The sequence below is a fragment of the Geospiza fortis genome, unplaced genomic scaffold (genome assembly GCF_000277835.1).
Source record: "Geospiza fortis unplaced genomic scaffold, GeoFor_1.0 scaffold897, whole genome shotgun sequence".
Classification (NCBI taxonomy): Eukaryota; Metazoa; Chordata; class Aves; order Passeriformes; family Thraupidae; genus Geospiza; species Geospiza fortis.
The window spans coordinates 279,389-306,644 of record NW_005054580.1 but is presented as its reverse complement, the minus strand read 5'-3'; the positions used below and the strand labels follow the sequence as shown (position 1 = coordinate 306,644).

At 42.8% G+C, this 27,256-nt stretch overlaps 1 protein-coding gene across 1 annotated transcript in view; it reads left to right on the top strand.

The window, feature by feature from the left end:
• Window positions 1-27,256, top strand: part of ATP2B2 (ATPase plasma membrane Ca2+ transporting 2) — a 305,210-nt gene that overhangs the window by 41,459 nt on the left and 236,495 nt on the right. The window lies entirely within an intron of this gene.

The window sequence follows — 27,256 nt, the reverse complement described above, 5'->3', positions numbered from 1 at the left end:
TGCTGAATTCTGTATTGTGTGTTTGGTTCAAATAACCTCTCGGACAGATTAACATGAAGTTATTACGTAATGTCAGTTAATTTTCTAATTAATGAGTGTTACCCTGGGATTTAAGCAATTCTCACCTGTCTTGGTGTGTGTTAAAAATGGCAAAGAGCCTCAGAGTCAGGGGCTGCTTTTCCTTCCCTCTCTGGCAGAGGGAACAGAGCATTTGTGCTCCCCAGGATTCCAAGGAATTGAGCAGTTTTGGGGGGGAAAAGTCAGGTGAGACTTCAGTGCCTGCTCCAGGGAAAGGAGAAAATGCATTTGATTTATATCAGTTTATAAATGACAGCCTGGCCCTGGTTTGAGTTCTGTGTGGCTGTGGGAGCCAGGCAGGATAATTCCTGCCGTGTCCAGCAAGTAAAGTTTCTATGGAATTTTCTTGCACATTTAGACAAGTTTGAAAGATTTTATTCTTTAAATCACATTTTAATACTCTCTTACTAATTACTGTATCATTATTTTTTTTTCCTTCTTACTGCTTTTTATGCACTTTTCTGATTTAAAAATCTTTGGAAATATTGAATGTAACTCAAAAGATAAGAGCTCATAGCAATGAAACTACTTTTATAGTATTCATTTTATTGTAGTTTTAAATATATATATATATATTAGTTTTGCATGTTGAAGATATTTATTTTTCCTGCTTTTTTTAGTGGATTTACTTCACTGTCACCAAAAGAGCTGCTTTGAGGATTGTCAGGAAGTGTTAATTGTGTTTTCTGAGTGTTTCTCTGGGGTGCTGCTCAGTAATTTTTTGAAAAAAGGAATTTTCAGAATTTCTGCACTGGCCACCTCTGTGGGCACAATGGGAGCTCCTTGCAGGTGATGTTGGACACATTTCCCTCTCTGAGGAAAGACAAAGTGCTCCAGGGAGCAGCTGCAAAGGAGAAATTCCTCCTGACTTGGGAGCAATCCTTGGTGATATCAATAAATTGCTTGTGATCGATAAGGAGCTGCTGCCCCCAAAGGGAAATTCCTGTGTGCTGTTTGTGCTTTAGGGTTTTCCTTGGCAGGCTCTTTGATGGTACAGGGTTTGTAGGTGTGTTTCTGGATTTTTACTGCCTTCTGGCTCTTCCTGGAGCCCACATTTCTGCAGGTTTCTCCTAATGCAGAGCATAGAAATGGGAATTTTCTTAATGTGACACACAGAGGGCTCAGTACAATTCAGATGCTAATATGTAGAAATCAAATCTCACAAAGGAGTGTGTTAACATTTGTCTTTATTCACACTCTATTTCAAAGGATATGTGCCAAGCCTTCCTTGACACTCAGAGCATTCTACACTGTACAAGTTCACTCCTGAAAGGCAGAGAGAAGCATTTCCTTTTTGCATAGTTTAAGTCTTTTGATCCCAAGGAAAAGTGAATTTTTCCTTACATGACCCCACCTGAGCCTGCTTTGCTGATTCCTCCACTTTTTCTGGCATTTCCGTGTTAAATTTCCCTTTTTAATGGAGAAACTGAGCAGAGTCTGGATAGGGGATTTTTTCCCCCCCTTAGCTGATTTTATTGCTTTCCTGGGTGCTGGGAAGTCTCTCCTTGACTTTGGTGTTCTTTCCTCTCTTTTCCAATTTCCACTGCCAGTAAATCACCCTGAGCTCCTTTTAGACAAAACAAAAGTTCCTTTTTTCACCTGGTCCTTATTGGAATGTGCATTGAGCTCAGAGATGCTGCCTAGCAGCTTTGAGCTCTGTGTTTTGCCCGCTCTTGGTTGTGGCTGTTGGAATTCCCTTGAATTCAGGAGTTGTGCTCTCTCACAGCAGCTCAGTGGGTGAATTCCCTGTTTGCTGAGCCAATCATTTCCCATTGCAATCCATTTTTCCCCTGGAGAATTCATCTGAGCCGGGGATATGAATACCTATCCTGGATGGGTGTTTGCTACTGCCCAGCTTTTGCAGGGTTCTGTGATTCACTGCCCTTCCTGCAGGGCTTTCCTGAGCTGGAAATTCCTTCAAATGCAGCTGGAGAGGAGTTTGTGACTGCTCCAGGATGGGACACCTTGGCCAGCCTCAGGCTTGGCCCTGACTTCAGGCTCCTGCTTTGTCCCTTTCTTGTCCTGCCATATTCCACAGCACAGGCAGAGATTAAAATACAATGTGAAAACACAAGAGCAAAAAAATTTAGTGGAATCTTAATGGGATAAATTTAGCATTAAAAAAAAAAAAACAAACCTTCAATTCTTTGGCTTCTCCATGCTTTGCACCATTTGGATGGATTGAGCAGCTTGTTCCTGAATCTCGTTTGAGATTTCCCCATAATCTCTCCCTGCAGATGTTGGTGCTTCAGTGCTCAGTGAAGTGATGCTTTGCTTTTTATGTTCTCAAGCAACACATGGTCTGCAGCCAGCTCCTGAAACTCACAAAGTATTTAAGAATGTGTTTTAATGCAAGGTCTTACAGAAAATGCAAATTTATTACTTGTCTCTTGATTCTCACCATAGATTTCTGGAGAGTGCTCTGAGGCTTTTTTTTATTGGTGCTATCACTACTTTGCCTTCATGCTTATGCTGATTGTCTTTCTTTGCCAGAGCCCCTTAGCACTTGTTATCAGTAGCTACAATTTCCTGCCACCTGTGGTGGAATATATTTCTTCATTATGAGCTTTTTGCTGCTTCCTCAAGTTTTGTCTTTGATTAGTTGCTATGGAACTTTTACACATCATCATCACTTGTCCTGCAAAACTTGATTTTCTGATAAATATGAAAATTGCTGCTTCCAGCTTCTGTTGGCCCAGATCATTTAGTGCCAGTTCTGGAGCCAGCACTGACCTGAGCTGATGCTAAATCCAGTGTGAGAGAATGTGGTGGAAGGCTGGGTTTTGTAGGGTTTATTTGGGATTTGTGGTCGTGTTTTCTCCTCCCTTTCCTTAAAGTGAAAGAGCGCTGGAAATGCCAAGGCTGGGATCAGTGACTTACCTGAGCTGGGCTGGAATTTAGCAGAGATCATAACTTCATAGTTGGAATGTGGTGAACATTTTCTTAGTCCTATTTGCAGCAACTTTACACCTCTGTTTTAGAATCTATTATAATTTCAAGTATCTCTTTATAAATGACAATGTTTAGCAGAGGTTTGCCACTCGCTGTAAAATCTTCTGGGAATGATGTGCTGTGAATCCTTCTGCCCAGACCCAAAAAGAAGAGAGAATAAATTACATGAGCTCCTGGCTTTATAAAAGCCAACATGGATCTTGTTTTTGTCCGTTAAATGGATTTTTAGGGATTCAGCTTCAAAAAAAACCCCACAGTTTTTATTGCAGGAACAGCTGTCCAGCTTCTCCTCTGTAGCAGGTAGTTTCTTCTCCCCACCAGCATCATCTGGGATGAGGATAAAAACTGAGCTTATCAGAGTGTGATAAAAGGAGCATGTGTGTGTATGAAGGCAAATGTAAATTTCCAGCATCAAAAAGAGAACTTGGCAACTGCAGATGTGTGGCTCAAACACAGTAGGAGGAGAGGGAAGGAAGGGTTTTGTTCCTTTGTGCTGAGCTCTGCTGGAGCAGCTGGGTGAGCTCTGCAGCAGAGCTGAGGCGGCGCCGTCGGTGAAGCTGCTGCTCTGTCTGGGATGCAATGATCCAGCAGATTCTGCTGGGAAAGCACTGCCCTGGGGGAGAGCTGAGGGAAAAGGAGAAGAATCATCCCCTATAATCTTTATTGGCATTTTTATCTTTACACTTTCTAACCTTACCGAGCCGCTGGATATAAATTCCAGCTTGGAGGGAGATGAGTGTGTCAGTCTGCAGAAATTTGTGTTAGACTGGAGAACCCTAAAAGCCTGGCCATGAAGTGACCCCTGGCACTGCTGGAAAAGCTGTGAGGATGACCCAAATGGGTGTCATCCTTCTGCACCTTCTGGGCTGCTCTGCTGATGGCCTTTGAGTTTGTTTGGTTGTTTCCTTTGGGGTTTTGTTTTTCCAAACCTCACTGCTGAGGAATCCTTCCTTTCCCCATCATCCCACAGATCCCCAGAGTGCCCAGTCCTGCTGGAGCAGGTGCTTCTCCCCTGTGAACCTCTCTGTCAGTGGTGCTGGAGAAACAGCACCAAAATGGGAATTTAAGCAGTGCCCATCCCAACTGAACTCTTCTTTTTGGCCTGCAGGCATTTCTCTCCTCATTGTGATTCCTGGGGGAATGGCATGACCATGGAGCATGAGAGACTCAGGGAGCTGCTGAATCCTCATTTCCTCATAAGCCTTTTAAAGTTTTTCCTAAATCCCCTCAAGTAGCATTCTTGAAAATTAGCAATGTATCGTTTGAGGAGAACTAGCAGCAGGTTCTTTCTTTATGGCGAGAGTTTAACAAGGAAACTTTCTCCATATCCAGTTTCAGACTTTCTGGATCAGAAGTGGCATCTGAACCAGAGCTTGGAACCACTAAGAGTGGGTCCTTTTTAGGGGATGATTCAGGGAATTGTGGAGAGAAGTTGCTTGGTGGATTTTGCAGGGTAGTGGGGTTGCTTTGCTTTGTGCGAACACATCAGTCCAGGTCGTGATTTTTGGGAAATCTGGTGAATGGGCAGCCAGTGAGGTGTCCTGTCAGAACAAAGGGTGAGTGCTCCAGCTCAACAGCCCATGGTAGGGTCCTCTGATGGAAAGGAAAGGAAATTTCAAGGAAAGGAAAAGGAAAAAACCAACCTGAGGCAATCAAATTACAGCCCCAGCCCAACTGTTGCAGTGTTTCAGACTAAAGGATAGCAAATTGGGATTGCAAAGGCTAAAGGAGGAGACTGCAAGAGTTCAAAAATGAGGTTACTAAGGATCAGAGAATTTTCTATCTTGTCTTCATGGAGTTTAAATTAAATTTTGGTAAGATATGGATGGGTAAAGACTAAAATTAAAAAAAGGGGAACCTGCAAAAAAAATTTATTGTAATCTGTATCTGAAAGAATAATGGCAGAAACAGAAAACCCCTCCAAATCATCATTACACTTTGAATATTGAGGATACAACCAGGGCTGTAATGCACTGGATTGTTTTGCAGCTGAGTGTGTGTGAATACACAGGGGGTTGGTGTGCCTGCTCATACATGCACTGCTGGAGTTCAGCAGCAGCCCCAAGGTACAGCAAGATTTAAACCTGTGAAAAGCTTCAGTTGTTTCCCATCTGGAGGCTCATTTGAATCCTTGGATTTTGCTGCAGAAGCCTTGACCCTTGTGATGGTGTTATTTATTTTTCCATCAGTTTTGTACATGATGAGACTTTTGTTATTTCTGTGGTCAAATTTGAGTAAAACAGATAATTTTCATATTACAAATTTAAAAAGCACCTAATTTACATTTTTATTTTTCACTTTGCTTACAAAATGCCTGTTGTGCTCACAAAAAACTCTCTCATTATACGACATTTTAAGTTTTTGTGATGGTGGCTCAGCCCTTGTCTGTTAGGAGCTGGAAACTGGTTGGAATGATTCATTTTGAGCAGCTATTTTGGGGATACTCACATCATATTGGATGCAGCTCCACATGAAATGGATGGGAAAATGGGAGTTGATCTCCCTCCTCCACCTGGCAATTTAAATGAAAAATCCATAACACTTGAGCAGCAGACTGTCATTGGGATCTTTTTGGGAAGAACATGCTTTAAAAATACAGCAGGGAAAAAAACAAGGCAGGATCCCAGGGATGAGGGATGGTGGGAAAGGGAGGAAATCCTGTGGGCAGTATCCAAAGTCACACTTGGCTTGGAGTCACAGATGTTTGCAGAGAAAATCAGCCAAAGCAGCTCCAGTGAAATTAAAACTGCAGCCAGGCAGGAGAGAGGCTCTGCTCGTGCTCTCACACATTGAGGCAGAAGGATCTGCTCCCAAAAGGGGTTTGGGGTCCTTTGCCACTGGTTGGGAAGGACGGAGGAGGAAGGGAGAACACAGCTGTGCCATTGGAGCTCTAAAAGATAACCAGAGAAGGTCACTTTCCAAAGAGAGGAGTCAGATGTTTTTATAAAGCGGGATTTAAAAAAAAAAGAGATCAAACTTTTGCACTGAGTCACAGTCGTGTCATTTTCATGGCAGTGGCTTCTGGCTTGAAGCTGCTGCCAGTCTGTTCTGTAGTCTGTGAAATTCAGTATTATGAGCAAATGAAATACTGTGGCAGTATTTGTGTGACTATTTCTGAAGTACAGAAACAAAATGCACTTTTGCTCATATACAATCAAAATGCAGTAGTGTATTGAAAAAGGTTTATTGCAGCTTTGAATGAGCAGTGAATTTAATGAAACTTTGTTACACTGGGCTTGGTTCCTTGCAGATTAATGAGAAATAATCCATATTTCTCAATGCAGGAAGAAATCGTGTATAAAACATACAATCTTAATCTTATTTTTCATGCAAGCTGTGAATAATATAGTTTAAGGGTTTTGTTTCATGTCTGCGCAGTGTTTTTTGGTGTTTTTTTTTTTAATAGGCTGGAAGTGGTTTTTTTTTTCTTTGTTTATAGGCTGGAGCTGTAATTTAACCCAGGCAAAAGTCCTGCAAGATTACACATGCCCAGTTTGACCAGTCAGTGATGAGTATTCACTGGTTTTGTGAGCAGATGGGATTCCAAGTGTGTGCAGAAATCCTGTCAGAAGCATTTCCTTTTGTACTTCTTATGTTCCAGTTATTTTCACAGCTCTCCTTCCACTTGGGACATGTTTGGTGTAGGAAATCTGTGTTCTGACAAAATATTGAGAGGTGAACAAAGAGGGAGTGGCTGAGAATGCCTGACACATTCTGGGTATGCTCTGGGTGGGGATTCCTACCTGGACAAAAGGAAATTTGAACTCCTCAGAATTTGGGATTCAGGTTTGCTGGGTGGACAGCAGGGATCGGTCATTGAGGAGCAGCTTTGTGCTCAGCTTTACCACCAAGAAATGAGTTATTCCCACCTAAATCCTGCATTGCTGGAAAAGAAAGGTTTTATCTTCATAAAGCTTTAATAAAGCCAAGGAATTCTTGCCAGTAATTTTACAGTGCCAGTCCCATGGAGCTCTAAGGCAATGCAATCCACAGTATTTATAGAACTTCATTAAACATCACACCTGTTAATTCCCCTTCAAACTGGGGACAGGGAACCAAAGCAACTCAGAATGAAGAAAAAATGACTCTGCCATGAGACCTTAATGATTCTTTCCATGTCTTAAGTACATTCCCTGGGATTATTCTGCTAATTTTCTACCTCTGATTGTTTGGTAAATGAATTTATAAGGTAGTGCTGTACATTAGACTGGAAATTGTTTGGTGCTGGGGTCCTCTGGTTGTGTGAATTTTGATAGACAAGACATTATTCACCAAAATGTGATTTCTATATCTGGAGTAACTCTACCATCCAGGATTTAACAGCTCCTTCTAACAGATCACTAAAATTTCATCTTTGTGATTTTTACCTTTTTCTAAAGTAGTCCTGTCACTCAGATTCTGAAATAGAAGGAAATTTTCCTAGAAGCAACTTTTTATGGAACTCTCTTTGGGGAGAGCTCCTATTGCAAAATGCCTGATATCTTTGCTGCAACTGATTTGAAAGTGCAAAAGGTCAAAAATGTCCTCATGTGGTTTGGCAATCCACCTGTCAGCACAGCACATTTCAGAAGGGCTCTTGGGGCTTTGTAGAAATTGCATTTTTCATTTTGATTTTAATTTTATACCTGGAAAGGATTAGGGGAAGGATTCAGCTGACGGCCGAGTGGTGAAACAGAAAATATTTTTAGAATGGAAGATGAATATTGGAATAGATTTGGGCTCGGAGGGATGTGGTATGAGGAAATATTTATAAATTTTAATTATGAGTAATAATTAGTGAGTGATGTAGGAAAAACAGTTTTAGTGAATTTTTTCCATCTACAATGCCAGATCCCCATGTTTATTTGCTCCTGGTTAGTGCAATATTATTCCTGACCTTGTTCCCTACTGAAGAGAGAGCTCACAGCAGAGTATCCTCCAACCCAAAATATCATTTCCTAGAGAGCAATATTGAGTCATTGATTCAGTTACTCACTCTGCCTTTCCATCACCCATCATTTTGCCAGAGCTGCTCCCTGGTGACAGTGACCTTGCAAGATGACAGATTAATTTCAGTGTCTGGGAATTTGTGCAGGCTGCTCCTTCACAATATGTGTATACAAAATACAATATTCTTTAATTCATTAAAGCAATTTAACTCTGTCCAACCCAAACTCAAACACAGAAGAAGCTTCAAAAACTCATCTTTTTTTTTTCCTGCTCTCTGCTCTTAAGTCCCTCCTGCCACCTGAAAATCCTTTGCCTCCAATCTGTTCAGTGGCACAATGAAGCAGCATTCACAGAATTGCCTGGATGCAAGATCCACACAAAATGTGTCACAAACCTCACAGTGAACGAGTCTGTGGGGTCCAAATGTCAAATTGTTGATGTCACCTGTGTGGAGGAGCTGCCAGGAGCAATGAGCCTCATTTCAGGGCTGTGGGACAGGGCTCTCCAGGCACCTCTGGGACAGGTACTTCTGCCTTGCTTTCTATATATTACTATAGTCTAAAACCTTAAATTCTAAGTTTTCCACCCGGTAACATCACGCACTTCTAATCAACTCCCACGATCCCAGTGCTATCATTCAATTTTGAAAGCCTTCTCTAAAGCCTCAGGTCTAATACAGTGTTCTCCTGGGGGTCAGAGTCTGTCAGCACAGAAAGTCTGAAATTCTCAGCATCCAGAACTCCAAAAAATACCTTCAGTAGCTGCTCTTAGGAAAGCAGGCACAACACCTTCAGTCCTCCTGGCTCCTCCCCAAAATCTCTGTGACAGCTTCACTGCTTTGATTTTAATCAAAATGGCTTCTGGGAAACTGCTTCGTTGCCGCTGATTAATGTGGAGATTTTAAAATCAGATATTTAGAATGGAATTTAGGGAAATTTGTAAACATTTTCCTAGCCCTGATGAAAACCACTCTGGAGTTTGCAGCCAACCTGTTTTCCTTTGGGTTTGTTTGTTTGTTTGTTTTTAACTGATCCATATGGTGGTTGTGAATACATGGTCCATAAGATGCAGAGAAGAACATATTAATAACTGGGAGCACATGAAGGATTAACTTTGCAGTTGTGACTGTGCCCATGCATGTTCTATTTGCTATTGTGGGAAATATTAGTGAAAAGCTGTGAGAAGTAACTGAAAAAGAAGCTGTAAGTTCTGAGGGATACAGAGAATTCTCTTTTTGTGCACACTGTGGAGTTTCCTGGGCAGAAGGGGTTTATGTTTAATTTTGCACAGAGAATATGCACACTAGATATAAATGTTCTCCTCTGGGACACTTCAGTTGAGTTTAACAGCTTGAAATCAGAGCCACTTTGTGGTCAGTGAGGAATCATCATCCATGGCACAATGGCCTTCTTGTGGAAGGGGATTATTGACCTTTGTGAGGTTTCGTGGGGCTGCGACACGTGGTTGTTGCTGCACAGCTTCAGCTGATGCAAAATTGGGGTTTGGTCCTTTGGGTTTCACCTCCACGGACCCAGTCCTGCCCTGCTCTGGCTCCTGCACTCACCCTGGAGCTGATCCAGGTCCTGCTGGAGCTTCAAGGAGCCCATGGTGGGAACAGCCCATCCAACACCTAAAGCTCTGGAGCTGAAGGAAAAGCACCTAGAGAAGGGTTTCATTCTTTAAAAACCAGGATGGAGCTGGTTCTGTTTGAACTCCTCAATGTAGCAGCCGTGCTCCATCCTTGCCAGGCTCAGCAGACATTCCATAGGATCACAGGTCATTCTAGTGCTGGGATTAATACCCAATGAATGTTCTCTGGTTAATGCACTTTCAGCTACATTTGCATTAAAAGGAAAAGCTTTAGCTCTTCATAATTTCTCTCATCCTCTTTTAATTTTTTTTCTAAGAGGAGCCATTATTGCAGAAAGCAAAATCAAAACTTGTGTGTCTTTGTGAACTTAAATTTGCATTTGAGCTGTTGCACCAGTTGGCTTCCAGTTGGGATTTTCTTGTTCCTGGAGCTGATGGAATCCCAGCACGCTTTGCTTGGGCAGTGACCATGGCCCAGTGGAGGGAGTAGTAATTGAAATTAAGATCCATGAAGGAATATTGACAAAAGCAGAAAAATAATCCCATTCCCTTCTCCTTGAGCATCACTTTCCTGCAGTTAACCCTGCAGAGAGCTAGCTTGGGAAGGAACAAAAAGCAGAAACAAAGCAAAAGCTGAGCTTCAGGAAGACAGAAATGAAATTTCTGTAAACCCAGCTCTCTGAAATGAGTGTGTCTGAGGTGAAAGCAAGCCCCAGTGGCCCCACACGGGGAGCAGGGAGAGGCTGCTCTGAGGAGGAGGATGAGGATGTGCCACAGCTCCTGGATCTGCTTGGGTGTGCTCTGTTCTGCCTCCAGGAGATGCTCACCTTCCAAACTGAGATGTTGCATGGTTTGCATTGTCAAAGAGCATTGAAAAGAATCTGTAAATTGTAAATCTGTACCCAAGCAGAAAGACTAAATGAGACAAAAATTCGCAGTTGTTCTGTTGTGAGATGGTTCTTGAGTAAGGGAGCAGTGTGGTTCTCATGGAGACATGAATTTGGACCACGAGGTTCATTTGTCACCTCTGGGTGAGAAATCTGTGTGGTCAGAGACTCCAGAGAAGGAGCAGACTCTCAGCTCCGCAGGGCAGAGCTGTGCAGAGGTTAACTTTGAGATTCTGGCCGGGCCCCATCAATGTGATAATTACCTGCGGCACCTTTGTGTCTAGCCCTAATTCATCTCGCAAAGATAAAGTCATCATTTACCACTCAACCTCATTCTCCATGTTCCAAATAACACAATTGTACAATAAAAACTTGGATGTTGGGAGTAGGGAATGGAGGCCAGTGTCTGGGGCAAAAGCAGTATTTGGACAGGAAAATATGCAGGAGTAGGTGGAAATTTTTGCCTCAAAACAAGTCTTGCATGGGGATTTTTAGTGGCAAACTGAGATTTGCTGTGGCGAGACGTGTCCAATTCTCCAGCAAACATTTGTGGATTTCCAAAGAGGCCATGGTTCAGGCAGTATCTCCGGGCCTTCGGTGGCATTTTATGGCAGGCTCTATAATAAAGTTACATGTGCCTGGTTAATTTTTAGTTTTGCTCTGTGGCTCAGACACACTTTGTGCAAATATGCTTTGATAGAGGCTAATATCCCCAAACTCCAACCTGAGGCAGTCTTTAGTGTATTTGAAATAGGAGTGGCACAGGTTAGTCCAGATAAAGAGGGGAATATTTAAGAATTCCCGAGGTGAAGGAGTCTGTAATTGCTACCTGGCACCTGAAGAGGAGATCTAAGTGTAGTCGATAGCTGTGTTGATGATTTCTCCATTAACTCCTGTGTGTGTGAGTTCTCTTTACAGCTGAATAATTGTTTATATGTAAATAAAGCTATTGCATCTTTCTTTCCCTCTGTAAGGGCAGTTGTAGCTTAATTAATTACCAGAGAGAGATGTGTGGGGAGCTGGGGAATGTTCACCTTGTGATTAATTTTAAATTTGATTCCTATTTATTTGCTACTTGCTACACTTAATTGAGTTGTGGTTTCTTATTCTTTCTTTCTCTCTTTCTTTTCTTTCTTTCTTTTCTTTCTTTTCTTTCTCTTTCTTTCTTTTCTCTTTCTTTCTTTCTTTCTTTCTTTCTTTCTTTCTTTCTTTCTTTCTTTCTTTCTTTCTTTCTTTCTTTCTTTCTTTCTTTCTTTCTTTCTTTCTTTCTTTCTTTCTTTCTTTCTTTCTTTCTTTCTTTCTTTCTTTCTTTCTTTCTTTCTTTCTTTCTTTCTTTCTTTTCTTTCTTTCTCTTCTATCTTTCTTTCTCTTCTATCTTTCTTTCTCTTCTATCTTTCTTTCTCTTCTATCTTTCTTTCTCTTCTATCTTTCTTTCTCTTCTATCTTTCTTTCTCTTCTATCTTTCTTTCTCTTCTATCTTTCTTTCTCTTCTATCTTTCTTTCTCTTCTATCTTTCTCTTCTATCTTTCTTCTTTCCTTCCCTTTTCTTCCTTCCTTTCAAAATATTTTTTTCTTCTGGTTTTAATCTAACAGGTGATATTTTCATTATTTTTGGAGTATTAATTAAGGCGACCTGTAGCTTCTTTTCCAGGCACCCGAGAGGGCTGTGGTACCACTGTCACCTCTTGTTGTGCATGTTTGAGCAACTGTAGAATCGCTTTAGAGTTAATCGTGTTGGGGCTTTTTAAACTTTTTTTTTTTTGTGGTGTGAGAGAAGAGAAATCATGAATTAATCTCTTCAGCGGACTCTGGCTCTTCTCACAGCAAAGTTTCCCTCCTGTAAATGCTCGGTATTATGTCAGCTCCCTAGAAGTGCTCATTATCACCTACACACTGGGTGTCAAGTGCTGCTTTCTGAAGAGATTAGTACCTTTTCCTCCTCCTCCTCCTCCTCCCTCTCGCTTGCTCAGCTAAGGAGAAGGAAATCCAAATTACGGCAGCCATCCAGGATGGGAGCTGGAAAATAATGCCCTGATTTGGTTGCTGCTTCAAGGAGAGAAATGAGATCCAGGATGTGATTCCTCCTCAGCAGTGCCTTGGTGCTGACCTAATTCCACCTGACGTCAGGAGCTCTGGCAGCTTTGGGTGGGGCTGAGCTTTGGGTAGGGCTGAGCTTTGGGTAGGGATGTGCTTTGGGTAGGGCTGAGCGTTGAGTAGGGATGATCTTTGGGTAAGGATGTGCTTTGGGTATGGCTGAGCTTTGGGTAAGGATGTGCTTTGGGTAGGGATAAGCTTTGGTTTGGGCTGAGCTTTGGTTTGGGCTGAGCTTTGGTTTGGGCTGAGCTTTGGGTAGGGCTGAGCGTTGAGTAGGGCTGAGCTTTGGGTAGGGATGTGCTTTGGGTAGGGCTGAGATTTGGGAATGTGTTAGCTTTGGGTAGGGATGAGCTTTGGGTAGGGCTGAGCTTTGAGTAGGGATGAGCTTTGGGTAGGGCTGAGCTTTGATTAAGGCTGAGCTTTGGATAGGGCTCAGCAGAGAGGGGTTTGAGGCTCCCAAAGCCTCTCTGCACGCCCAGGGTGCTTCATTAGGGAAACATTAGGTGCTGCAAGTGAGGCAGGCAAACAAACCCAGGTATTTTCTCCCTCTGGGATAGGGAAGGGAAGCAAAACTGCAATGACAGTAATGATAAAGTCAAATCCTAGTCAAAGGAGATCTTGAACCCCTAAACAATTTTTTCCCTGTTTTTCTTTGTGGTTCTGTAATACACCTACACCTGTGAGAAGGTTTGGGTCATTGGGCCCTTATCTCTTTTTTGCCAGCCACCTGGAAAGAACCACTCACATCTCTCTATAAGGACAGGAATTTGGTGTCCTCTGCCAGGACACCAAAACAAAACAACAAACAAACAAAAAAAATCAAGTGCAGGTTAAACAGGAGAAAAAAAAAAGGAGGAAAAATTCAATTTTCTTGTTCCACAGTTGATATTCCCTTGGACACTCCCTGTGCTTGCAGTGAGGATATCCAGAATGAGAAAGAAATGGAAAAAAGTGAATAAAAACATTCCAAGCAGAACACTCCTGTGTCCGTAATGCCTGCTTTTGTAGAACAGGAAGAATAGCAGTGTTCTTTGATTTCACCTCTGTTTACAGAGGTGAAAGAGAGACAATAGAATGAGCTTTTGGGAAATAGGACATGCTGCCACATTGGGAAAGTGCAGGGAGCAGGAGGAGGAGGAGGATTTTCTTTCCAATCTCTTTTTTTTTTTTTTTTAATTTCCAGCCATGCTAGCTCAGCACTCAGCCTGGATCTTCCTGCTGGAGTCTGCACTGACACAGCTCTGGAAGCTTTCACCTTGTTTCTGCTTCCTCTTTAGAATCACAGGATCATTAAGGTTGGAAAAGAGATCCAAGATCATGAAGTCCAAACCTTGAGCACCACCTTGTCAGCCAGACTATGGCTCGAGTTCCATGTCCAGCTGCTTCTTGGACACTTTAGCATTCCTTAATCCTTTGACTGGGATTGAGATTCTTTGCTTCTGTCTCTTCCTGCTTTAAGCAGGCTCCTGCAGCCAGGATTGTGAGATGTTATGTGTGGATAATTCATCCTCATAAATTAAAGGCTGCGTTCCTTAGGCTGCGAATTCAAATTGTGTGGAGAAACACAGTGACACCAGCAGTCTGGGCAATGGCATTTCAGCCTGTTCCATGGAGTTTCCACGTCAGAATGTTTAATAGATTTGTCCCACTCACTTTTTCTGGAGGGTTTCGTGTTTTGGAGCAGAGGTTTTCCAGCAGTGCTAGTGTGAGTTGGTGCCTGGTGGCTGTGCCTGCTTTGGTGCTGTTCCTCAGCAGGATCCCTGTTCTCCCCCTTTATCCTGCTGGACCTGCTGGCAGGGAGGCCACCAGTTCTTGGTGGTGGGCAGCTCCTCCAGCCAGGCCAGTGAGCCCTTGGGCAGAGATGCAGGAGTTGCTCTGGGATTTGGGATTTGTGGAGCAAACGGGGAGCAGTTCTGGAGGTGCAGAGGGAGAGGTCCCTCTCCAGTGCTCATGGATAAGGAAAGGAAGTTTGGAAGTTCTTCCTGCAGAAAGCAGAGCTGGCAGCATTGCTGCTGCTTTTCAGATTTCAAACAGATTTCAAACATTTCAAAAGGATAAAACAAACTCTTTAGAGAGTGCTCGTTATTAGGAGCTCAGAGAAGACAGAAAGAGGCACTATTAGCAAAAAAACCCCCAAAATACTGGAGGGGTTTATGGCATTCAGGCAGCACTGCTCCTAAAGGTCTTTTCCAACCTAAACTATTCTGTATGTGGGGCTTTGAGGAGCTGCTCCAGGTGTGAATACAGAGGTTTTACATCCATGTCACACAAAAATGACGTGTATGTTCTGAAGACTGTCAGGTTTTTGTTGTTTGGTTTGGGTTTTTTATAAGACATCCCAGTTGAAGACTGAGGAAGCAGGAATTCAGTCTTATATTTGAAGAGATTTGGAAGTACAATTAAATTAAGAAGTGTAATTTTAATGCGAGGAGGAAAGAATATGAGGTGTGGAAAGTAAGCCAGAAAAAAAGGAGCTGGTTCCTGAGATCAGCCAGAAGAGCTGGGGCTGAGATTCCTTCAGAGCTCAGTCTTGAGTTGACTTTTATGCTTGATAAGTCAATGTTTTGAGATTTGACCAGAATGTATGTAGGTTAAAAACTGGGAGAAAGGTCCCCTGAACAGTTTAGATGATCTTTAGTCCATGAAAATAAAAGAAAGTATTCAAGATTTTTAAGAACTCGCAGAAAAAAGTCCGTAGTCCTCCTCAGCTCTGTGTTATGTTCAGTAAAACACAGAATATTGAATTTACTCCTCTGAATTTCTGCTGCAATGTAATAGAGTGCAATAAATTCCCCAGCGATTTGGCTACTTAATATTTACTTTGTGTTTACCCAGTGGATTTTATCTGCCTGTGGAAGGCCCTCAATACTGAGAGTTTATCAGAGTATTTAGCAATGTTCTGTTTGTCCTCACTGCACATTTGGGAGGTGATCTATCCTGGATATATTTAGGAAGCGGACACGGTGAAATTAAATCACTTGGTCAAGGTTACGGGGAGAATTTGAGATGGATGTTGAAATTAAGCCTGGATCTTCCTAGCCCTGAGCTAATCCTGTTGCAGCATGGTCACCCTCTATTTGAAATCTCTTCTGTCATCACGGGCTTGTTTGTGGCTCTGGCTGAGTTTGCTGCAGCCACAGAGTGTCTGTGGTACCCAAGTGGGGACCCTGCAGAACCAGCAGCCCCTGTCCCCCACCCCAGCTGCTGGGCAGAGGGAACCCCTCCTCCTGGAGGAATTCCCAGTTGTTCTGCAAGCTGAGAGCTCAGGAGAGCCTCAGTTAATGGCTCAGTTGGGTGAGAGGAAGCACTGCATTCCATGTGGCATTCCCAGAACATATCTTGGAGCAGGAGGAGTGCAGCTGGGCTGGGAGCTGGAGGTGCTGGCCCAGACCTTGGTGCCAGGCAGTGCCACCAGAGGGGTCAGTGCAGAGGGGAGGAGAAGCCTGCAGAGGTCTCAGATTTGGTTTTTGAGTGTGTGCCTTGAGAACTCATCACAGAACTGGGGCAGCGTGCAGCTCAGCGCAGACAAATTGCTCAGCTCTTCACTCCAGGATTTTCCAGGATGATATAACCAAGCATAAGCTGTGCTAGCTCTCATTCTCTTCCAGCTAAATATACATCTCTGGAGTCTGGTGGAGCTTGAGCTGATTGTGTGGTGATGGAGAGGCAAGGCTTTATGTAAGGCATGTGTAGGAGATCTGAGAGAGGTCTCCACAGGGATCACATTAGAGCCTGTAAATGTGGGATCAGTTATTTACAGCTGAAGTTTGGGGTGACAGAGGAAGGGATAAAGGATCTGGATCTCACTGTTACAGTATCTCCAGAGCAGTGCTCCATATCACACTCTTTGCTCAGTATACACTAAAATTGATGCCTGGTTTTATTGGGTGCCATATTTATAAAAGATGGGCTATTGGTTTGAAAATTAAATTTCTAAGGTCACTTTCAATCTTGAGGCTTCAAGCTCTTAAAAAAATAAAAAAAATCCAGAGCTCTTTAAGGTTATCACTAAATCTTTGTAAAACTATATTACTTTAACTTAACTGGATGCTGGTTTTGCCGTCCAACAACAAATTTTTTAGTTCCTCTTGTTGGATGCACAAGTCAGAAATGCTGTTTTAAAAGAATTACTTGGATTGGTTCTGTCAGGGATAGAAAAATGTGCCAGAATAATGTTTATTTCCTTGTACTGGTTAAACATTCCCTTCCTAGAGATTGAAATCCCTGCCTTGCTGCTCTCGTGCTGATTCTGCGAACACACCCAGAGTCTTTCACTGCTGGAACACCAGTGCAATCACTTTCCCTATTCATGGTGCCCAAATAAACCATGTGTTTAGGTTTTCTCATAAACCAGGAGAAAAGAAGCCAGATTTTCTTACAAGTGAGGTAATCTTGCTCTTTACAGACAGTGATTTCAGCATTTATTATTGTTTTTGCCTTCCAGGAAACACAGGATCCAAAGCTTGTATAAATTAAATATCCTGATGTAGACTCTCAAATGCTGTCATATTTGATTTGTATAATTCATGCTTTTCCAGTGGGTTCTTTAAACACCATATTGAAGGATTTTAGGTGGTCCTTCATAAAACCTGGCCATCCTTCCTTCCAGGGCATTCACTGAATTTCTTTCCTCAGCTGGTTTAGAAGTACCTCCTTTTACACCCATCAAAATTATATTTTCGAAGAAAAATTAACTTCTTCTTTTCCTAATAATGTGATTGACTTAATTTCTGCATAATTATATTTAACTTAGTTTAGGCTGAGAGGAAGCAAATGATGTAAAATAAAGTTTTGTTTCATCAGATTTTTTTTGTAATGCTGCAGGGAGGAAGAAGAGGCATCCCAAAGATGCTTTCCCAACTATTTTAGAGGATAGACAAAGGAAATGGTTCTTTATAATTCCCCTGCTAACAAATGATAATTTTTTTTGTTGGAATGAAGCTCTCCTGGACTCTGGGGAGGCTCTGCTGGTGTCAGTGGCACAACTTCAGGTGACATCAGTGAGGGGTTGGCTACAGATGTGCCGTGGAATTGCTGTTTTGGGGTTTTGTGTGAACTTGTTTAGCTATTAAAGGGTCTTTGTGACAACCAAGGAATACCTCATTCTCTTGAGACTAATTTCTTTGGACACCTGGAGGGCTCTGTACCTCTGTTAATTAATGTATTAATTACCAGTTGAGCTGTGGCCGTGCCCAGCACTGTGCCCAGTCCCTGTGAATGTTTTCCCAGCCAGGCCAGGGGATGCACACTCAGTTTCCTTCCCAGTGAGTGAAGTTGCCTCTGGGAGCTGAGGGGGCTGTCCCTGGCCCTGCTGAGAGCCCTGGGTGGGATCAGGAGCCTGGGGAGGAACATCTGGGCAGCTCTGGCACAGCTCCACGGTCCCCAGGCAGCACCAGCAGGGGACACTTGAGGTGGCAGCTGGGCTGTGCCAGTGCTGGGGGCACCAGGGCATCATTCCTTAAGGGGGAGCCCAGGATTTCTGTAAAATGGGGAATCGAGGGCTGACAGCTTCTCTGAAATGTTTTCTTGAGAAATCGTTGCCTTTTTAAAAGATAGTTGAGCTTGGCATTCAGATGTTGCTTTAGAGGATTAATTACTTGAAGATCAGTGCTAGCAGACATCATCTCAGCAGCTTCAGGAAGCCTCTCTGTGAGTCTTCTCTCCCAGTCACAGAAATTACCAAAAAATCCATTATTTTAAAAGCAGGAAACATAGAATTCCGAATGATGTTTCATTATATATTTTATTATTTTATCTCTTCCACATATTATGATCTTCCATTGTTGCTCCTGAGCTGGAATTAATGAAATGGCAAGAGGGAAAAAAACCTCAGTGGGATTTAATTTTGCGAATAATGTGCTGAGGGTTCTCATCACTACTTTATCTAAATATAACAGTGTGAGCATCTCTGCTGCTGGTGAATTAGAGGATGTTTGGAAGCTGCAGCAGCTCCTGGGAAACCCAATTTTCCTCTCCACAAATCGAAGTTAGGAGTATTAAATATAATTAATATGGAATATCTGTGTTTAACTGTTTTATGGTATGTGAGCACAGAACATTTAGATGTCTTTAGTGAACTAAGCCGAGGACACGATGCAGGGCTGCACAATTTATTTTTATCCTCAAGGTCAAGTAACATCTTTGAGCACTAACATCAGTGTTCAAGAAATATGGTTCCCTTCAAGGTTAGGAATTTCCCTGTATATATTACAGATGTACACAAGTATATGCATTACTGATTATCTTTTTCCTTGGGCTTTTGAAAATAAAAGCTGTATATTTTTATATACAGCTGGAATGTCTGACTTGGAGAGCAAAACTCCAAGATATGTAACAGAGCTATGAAGTTGATCTTTGTAGGACAGTGCTGTGTTAGAGAAAAAAAAGGCTATTTGTATAAAGAAATTAAGGAATCCTTCTAAATATGGGAATTCCAAGAAGAAATGTGGATTAAAGTAGAATTTGTGCTTATCTGATGGTGCTGGACACTTTCAAAATTACTGCGTTGAAATGGCAGATGAATTCTTAATGGTATTAAATTATCAGCCCATGCATAAACCACCTTGTAACACTTTAAAGAGGAGGAAAAAAAGATGCTCTCCTGGATTTTTACTGGTTTACAAGTACTTCAGACTCTCCCTCTTATCTTCCCTTTTTTGGAGTGATTTAAGCAAGCTTCGCAGATTTATTTTCTCAACCTCCCAGCGAGGCTTTTGTATTTATTCACCAGTAAATTACTTTTTTTTTTCCCCCTTAATTATTTTCACCCATTAATTCTGTTTATGGAGATCAGGATGTGTGTGGTTGATCAGGTAAGGAGGAGGAGGGGTGGTTTCTGCCAGCCTCCGACAGGAGGAGGCTGTTGGGATTTTATCACTATAATCTGCTGGTTTATTACTGGACATTAAGACATCCAAAAGATTTATTTGGAGCAAAAACCTTGCTAAGAGATCATGTCTGTGAGTTAGCCCTGGAAAAGGGAGGTGATGATGTTGGTCATGCAGATGGAGGAGTTCTGGATGAGGCCTTGAGTTCTGGGCTCTGGAATTTGCCTGCTGGTCCTGGAGCACTTCCTGGTGGTCCCTGTGGAGGGGAATTTGGCTGGGCTTGGGATGGGAGCTGACAAATGACCCCCAGTGAAATAAATAACCAGACTTTTATTTCCTCTGCACAATGCTGCATCCTGTTCTCAGCGCCTAAAACAAATTGTTGCTGGTGCAGAAAAGAACAATTCTGGCTCTGAAGAAAGGGAGGTGAAAATGCAGTCAATAAATCACTCAGGATGTAATTAGGACATCATTCAAACCTCCCAGGCTGTGCTCTCTGCTAGGTTAAACCTGGCTGTGACCCAGCCATGGCCAGGAGTTGGGTTCAGGGCTCCTTGAGGGTCCCTCCCAGGATATTCTGGGATTCTACAAAGTAATGACTGGTTCTGGTTCCTTCTGCTTGGTCTTTTGGTTCTTGTATTTCCTGGCTCCTTTATGGGGGACAGGAGAGGTATTACTGGGCAATTGTTTGCCCCTAAATCCTTTCTTGACACATTTCTGACCAAACTAAATGAGTTTTGTGGGGTTTTTTTTGTGTTGCTTTGGTGGAGTTTTTTGTTTTTGTTTGTTTGGGTTTTTTCCTTTTTCTAAAAACTCTTCCTGAAGGAATGGAACCTTTCCTCTCAGTGAGGAATCTGTGTTGTTGGAGAAGGACAATTTTAAAATATTGGACAGTTTGAAGGATTATTTAGCTAAGGGAAATACCATAAAATTAGCCAATTTTGTTTGGATGTTTGATTATTCTAGACTAGATATTGGTGGGGTTTTTTCTCTCCAATAACATTTTTGTTCACAGTTCACTATTCTGTGCTGGACAGACTCTTTTACTCTACAATAAAGTTTTGGCAAGCCCTAAGCTCAGTTGCTTCAAAAAGTTCTGATATTTTGGCAAAATTTTCATAACTATTGCTTCATAGTGCTGCATCTGGGGTTATGGAACAGCTCATGGATCTTCAGGACATGGCTCAGTCTGGAAGCCAAGCCTGACACCCACCTAATTTTCATTTAGAGTGTATTTTTATTTCCTATACAGACTATATTTATTGCAATAGCATTTGGGTCTTGTATTTAGTTTAATATTGAATAATGTGAATAAGTATTTTTGTGCAAATTATACCTTACACCTCTGAGTAAGTTTTCTATAGCAATAATTCTTGAAGCTTTCTTATTGTAAAGCTCATTCTTTGCTGAAGAATTTGAACATTTATTTCAAATCTAGATGTAGTTGTGAATACAAATTCTGAGTCCTTACAGGAGAATATTTCTATCTAAAAGCTACAAACAGCCATTGTGATAATTTCAGATCAGGTTTGGCTCTATGGTTCCTTGAACCCTTGCAATGAGTTTTGTGAGAGTTTTTCCCAGCTGTTCCAGTGGAATGGAAAGAACTGAGTTATTGAAGCTCACACATTTTTTGTTTGTTTTGGCTGAGGTGGAGCCATTCTGTCAAACACTGCCATGCAGGGAAGGGGCAGTGCTGCTGTGAAATGTTTTGGGCTGTACCAGTCCATTCCAGCCAACACCAGTGAGCCCTCCCAAGGCCCTGGGAGCAGGCTGGGTTCCCACAGCCAGGGGGGTGGCACTGCCAGCCCCGGTGACATCAGCAGCACAAAGGGAAAACAAAGCTTTGGCTAGGCTGGAGGCTGTGGCACAGGGAAGGACATCCGAGGTTCTCAGTGATTAGTCTGATGGGTGGGTGGGTGAGCTCCAGCTCCTCCTTCACCCAGAGGAGCACCAAGATCTGCGTGGCTTTGGGGCCTGCAGTGAGGAGAGCCCCTGGCGCTGGGCTCAGGGGACACCCTCTGGAAGAGGTGGCTCTGGGATGGCCCTGACATTCCCAGGATGGGGCTGTGAGGACACCCTCTGGAAGTGGCTTTGGGGAGGCCCTGACATTCCCAGGATGGGGCTGTGGGGACACCCTCTGGAAGTGGCTCTGGGGTGGCCCTGAGATTCCCAGGATGTGGGTCTGGGCTGTGGGGACACCCTCTGGAGGAGGTGGCTTTGGGGTGGCCCTGACATTCCCAGCAGTGGCTCTGGCCCCCTGGGGCTGCCTGTGTGTGCACGTTCCTCAGGCAGGATGATCAGCAGGGCACAGATACCTAGGGCTTAGCAAAGCTTAACGGGTCAGATTGCTTTGCCCACTAAGCTAAACATAGCCCTTTATCTCATTAGATTGGGAAAACCCTCTCCTCAACAGGAGGCAATCCCTGCAGGTGATTAATTACTAGGAAATGTGGATGGGAGTTGGATTGTTTGCTGAGATATCAAAAGTCCTTTTTTCACAGTTTGTTAAAATTCTGTTCTCCCGTTCGAATTGTTGAGAGTGATTGAACCTTGTCCCACCGTTCTTTCCCTTTGTGTTAATAATTTGCCTTTATTAGAGTAATAAATAAGGCAGATCCAAGCTTCCATTCTGAGCCATTTGACAAAAATGCTACAATGAGAACTACTGTGTCAGTTAATGAGATTTGCCGTCAGGAGATCCAGGTATGTAGGAAAAGTCCATACATTGAAGAATGAAGGCTTTAAGTTCTCAAAGGAGCATGCATTTCCTTAATAATATTAATAACAGTCCATATTTGTAATGGAATTCTCTGCTGTTATTTCTTACTGTCTAATCTGAAGTAGGGCTGGAAGGGTTGAGCAGTTTCAGTAGAACAATGGTGGGTTTCTTCTCCAAGGTGCAGCCCAAGGCCACGGTGTGACCTGGCTGTGTAGAGGGGGTACTTGAGGGTCACATCTACACCACAGTCATGCACAATTTCATGGCAAAGGATGCTCCTGCAAACCCATCCTGCTGGGGATATTCTCTCCAAATGGAAGAGAAGTGGTTTCCTGTTCAGAAGTTTAGCAAATAAAAAAACAAAACAAAACAAAAAATTTTAGAACATGGTGGTGGTATTTAGCATCAGAAGATGTCAGAAGAAGGAACTGAACCAAAATTCTGATTCCAAACTCTGTTTTTTCTGGGAGAATAGTTTTGATGCAATAGAGAGATGAGTCCATATAAGCCATCTACTTGTGCAAAGTTTCACCCCTATTTCCAAACATCCTTCAGAAGTCAGGTTGTCTGAAATCTGCAGTTTGATATGAGCTGATGTGACCCCTATAAATTGTACAATCCTATAATTTGAGTTTAATTGACTTTGGATTACCTTTCTAATCTCCGTCAGGACCAGTGATATGCAACTGCAGGGGGAGAGTAAAATTCCCTTCTAGAACCCAGGGAAGGGAATTCCTGTGGTGGAAACCACAAAGGACTGGAATCTCCCTGCCAGTATCACTGAATTACGTTAAGTAAACAGATTAATGCTGGAAGGCAGTTGGCACAAGTTCTGTTTTGGGAACTGGCAGTTTATGGGGTTTAAATGCCCACAGAATGAAGGAGGGATTCCTTTGCTGCCTATCCACAGTCCCCAGAAGTTGTGGCACCCTCACAAGGTTGCTCTTACAAGCTCTTGCCAGGCCACTCTATTGGTTGGTCCAAGATTTGTTCTCAGTGTTGACCAATATTTCCCCTCCTCTGCATGTGAGAGGGCAGATCTGTCTGTAAGCAGAAGCAGGGTTGAGTGCTGGGATAAGACAGGTTTTGTATTCTTAGGCCCATCTTAGGCTGTTCAGAAGCTGATTTCAGCAGTGGATTCAGGTTTAGCTGTGTCAGATGTTGCAGGTCCTCACTCTGGCCAGGGCAGATCCCTTTGGAGGAGGCTGCTAAGATGCTTCTCTGTCATTGCTGTGCTTAGGCTGTGGCAGTGAGCCAGCTTTACTTAAGCTTTACTGGGAAGCTCAGGCTAATTAATGCTTCTTCCTAGATTTTTTTTTCTTTTTTTGTTGTTGTTGCAAGAGCCTAAAGATTTCTCTTTCTGCTTGGGTGATCCTGGGAGCCTGGTGTTGTTTTCTGAGCTTTAAACCTGTGTCAAGGAGGGGACAGCAATGGCAGCCCAGCCTTGCAGGCACCTGCTCTTTGTGGGCATGGCTTTTAGATGGTGGAAGAAGAAAAATCAGGATATTTGTAGATATCAGCTGGTAGAGATTGAAGGAGAGGGGGGAACTGCAGTTCTGACTGGCTGGTAGTTTTCCTTTCAGATATTGAGAAAGTTGGGATGCTGGTCAAGGAAGTGAGCTGCAATAATTTATCAGTCAGAGCAAGTGGCAATTTGTTCAGGAAAATAAATGTGGCAGATAAAATCAAGAGTTCAAGGCAACAGTGAGCTTCTGAAGTTTAAATCTCACAGTGAGTGGCTGGGCTTGGATGGGAGCTCTGGGGCTCTCCCAACCCAAGCCCTGTGCCTGGATGAGCTCCAGAACATCCCCCAGCACAGCCAGGTGTGCCCAGCACCTTCCCCCAAGGGCAGGGAAGGGTTAACCAAGCAACCAGCTCCAGAGAGCTGTAATTTAAACTCAGGAATACACTGACTTTATAGTTAGGGAAATTGAAGCACAGTGGGATCAAGTGACCTACTAACATCTCCCAGTCAGGAAACAGCAGGGCAAGTCCTTGAGTGTGACTGTTCTGAGGTCCCTCTCCTCCACTCCTTTTATTAGGTCGTGTTGCTTCCCAGGATAACAACATGTTTGCACAGTTTGGGAGCACAAGCTGTTTCCTTGCAGAAATATTACTGCTCTGTGTTCCCAAACTGGAGAGACACCGAATCTGAAAACAGATTTAATTCTTGTTTTGAAAAACGTAGCAAATGAGGTTTAAAAATATGAGAGGCTGCCAGTCTTCTGTTCTAGTTTAAGTATCTGGGTTGTGATTAGGAAAATATTAGAAATCTGCTGCTGCTTTCCAGTGCTGTTCCTCTGATTGGACAACCTCACTGGAAAGGAGGTCTTGGTCCCCAAGATCCTGAAAGAGGAATTAAAATTATGTTCCTGTGTTTCCTGTCATTAATTATCTCATAAAGACCTTGAAATGTGCTTGTGATGTCTATCACCAGCACATACAGAATTAAAATTTTCTCCAAAGAGATTAGGTAGGCTCTTTTGCCTCTGAGTATAAATTTTCAGTTGAAGTTTTACTGGGGGGACAATTTTTTCAAGTTGCAGCTCAAGCTCAACAGCTAAAGTCTCATTCCTTCTGTATCCCGTAAGCGTTGTTGTCTTTTTTAAACTTACTCCCAAAGAGCATCTTTCTATTTTCCGTTCCATTTTTCTGCTCCATTTCCGCTCCTTGCCCCCAAGTTAAGGTGTTAAATTGTTTTTCTGTCAGAGCTAAATAACATGCTGTTGGATGCTTTAATAGGCATGAAGATGTGCTGACAAACCCTCATTTGGGATGGTGTCTTGCTTTGCTATTAAATTTGATGATGAAATATCTCAGAAAAGCATCAGCCAACGTTGCAGCCATTTTGAGCTGCATGTGCTGGAAGCCAGGCTGGAAAATGGTAATATTTTCACAGTTGTGTCCAAAAAGTAATAATAATAAACCCCCCAACCCTTTAAAATCTGAGCTCAGAGTGTTCCTAGAGGTGCTGTTTTCTGGCTGGCCCAGTTTTGAGGTGGAATTGCTGTTTTTAGCTCTGGTTGGGGGTAGCAGGTATTCCCTGGGATTGTGCTCTTGTAACGCTGAGGGCAGCGAGCAGGTGTCAGCCTGGAACCAGAGGACTCCTGGCCCTGTGTCAGCAGTGCTGGGGCTCAGGTTTGGGCCATTTCTGAAGAGTTTTCACTTGTGAGCTTTAAATGAGGGCAAACATGAGGTTGTCTCTTCATTCTGAGCTCCTTGATGCACACTCCAGCAGGTGCACGGATCCAAGGCTTGGGAGCTCAGCTCCCCCTCCAGGATTTGCATCCTCCAGGATGGAGATCAACTTCAAAGCTTGGCCTTGGCTGCAGGGTGGCAGAGTTGTGGTGGAGGTAGAACCAACACAGCCCTGTGAGCAGGCTCCAAACAAACCTCCCAAAATCTTCCTGCCCTGTCCATCTCCTCACGTGCTCTGGGGCTTTGGAGGCCTTTGGTGAGTGAGCACTGGGAATGTCCATGTGCAAAGTTGCTTGGATTTAGTATATAATGAAATGTTCAAACTAAGGTTTTCTTTCCTTTTTGAACACCTTTTTTTTTGGTAATTTTTCTCCTCCTCTCATTCCCTTGTCTATTCTGTTAATTAAAAATATGAATTTGAGTTTTTTCTGATGTAGACCTCATGGTCCTGTCTCTGGCCTGAAATTCCTGTAGTATGACACAAAGTCTTTGAGAGCAGCCCTATTCAAACGGGCAACAGCCAAATGTGTGGAACAAGTCTTTTATACTGTGCTCAATTTCTTTAAGCCAGTCCTCTCTTCCTTGAAGAAAGACAGAGTAAGAAAAAAGTCTTCTTTAATATATTTTGGTACTGTGTCAATCAACCTTCTATTGCTTTTCAAATTCTCTTCAAAATTTCTATCAAAAAAAAAAAAAAAGAATGCCAGTAGCCAGATAATTGCAGATGTCTCAGTATCTTCCTGCTTATCTGACAGAGCAGTAGAGGTCACCAACATTTATGGGTCTGGGACCTCAGCACAAGACATTTAACTGGAGCACTGCCTTGTTCAGAGCTGGGATTCAGTTTGAGCTGCACTGCAAACTCCTCGCAGCTGCAGTTTGTACTGAAAACTTGTTCTGAAAAGGGGACACGTCTCTCGGCTTAATATAACCCAAAGTCACTGCATCTGGTCTCCTGGCATGCATGTAATTGCCTGTAGCTTCCTAATGATAAAGGCAGTCTCACATGAGAAAATTCTGCATTGATCCTAGTCCTGATTTACATTTTACTTCGTTAAGAAAAAATTGATCAGCAATGATAAAACTCCTGATCAATGATCCCAGCACTTTTTTTTTTTTTAAATAGCTTCCATTTTGGTGCAGTGCAGACTTTTGGTTTAACTGGCTGAATTGATATTCTGAGCAGCGAGTAAGGCAGGATGACAGAGCATCAGCACAGCTACTCCTATTATTGCTCAGGGAGGTGCTCCTGCCCACCCTGGCCAAGGCACAGGCAAGCCATGAGCCACTGCTGTCCTAGGATGCTACAGAGCACATCCCAACTTTTATCTGTGCTGTTTTACACATTCTTCACAAAAAAAAAAAAAAAAAAAAAAAAAAAAAGAGAGGTGTTTTCTTGCGTTCAGTCACTCTCAGGATTGAATGGTTTGAGGTAGGGAATTGGAAGGTGTAGTTTGGACATGGTACATGTACTGATCACAGTTTCCTTTGAAAAACATAAACTATTATACAGGAAATATTCTGCTTTTCAAAGGACTGATGTCTCTGTCTTATTTTTGGTGTTTGGGTTTGTTTTGCACTGCCATAACACGGTATCCCATTGGAAAAGCCTTTTACATTTCTGAATCCTCTATGTGCTAATAATTCAAAATAGCAGACACATAATAACAACTCAGAATGGATGGTGAGGAGCTGTAGATAAAATGCAGTTATTCCCCAAAGTGCAGGGCTTTGGGGAAGAGGAAGAGAAGGGCAGAGAGCTGCTCTGGCATGTGTGTGCGGTTTTGCAGCACATGCTGATGTGACCAGATCAGATTAAACGGGGATATTTCACTGTTCCTCCTGGACGGGTTTGGATTTCTGGCAGGCATGGCAGGGACACAAACACAACACAAACCCCACAGCGCTGCAAGGCTGCTTTTTTTTTTTTTTTTTTTTTTTTTTTTTTTTTTTTTTTTTTTTTTTTTTACTCCCTCTTT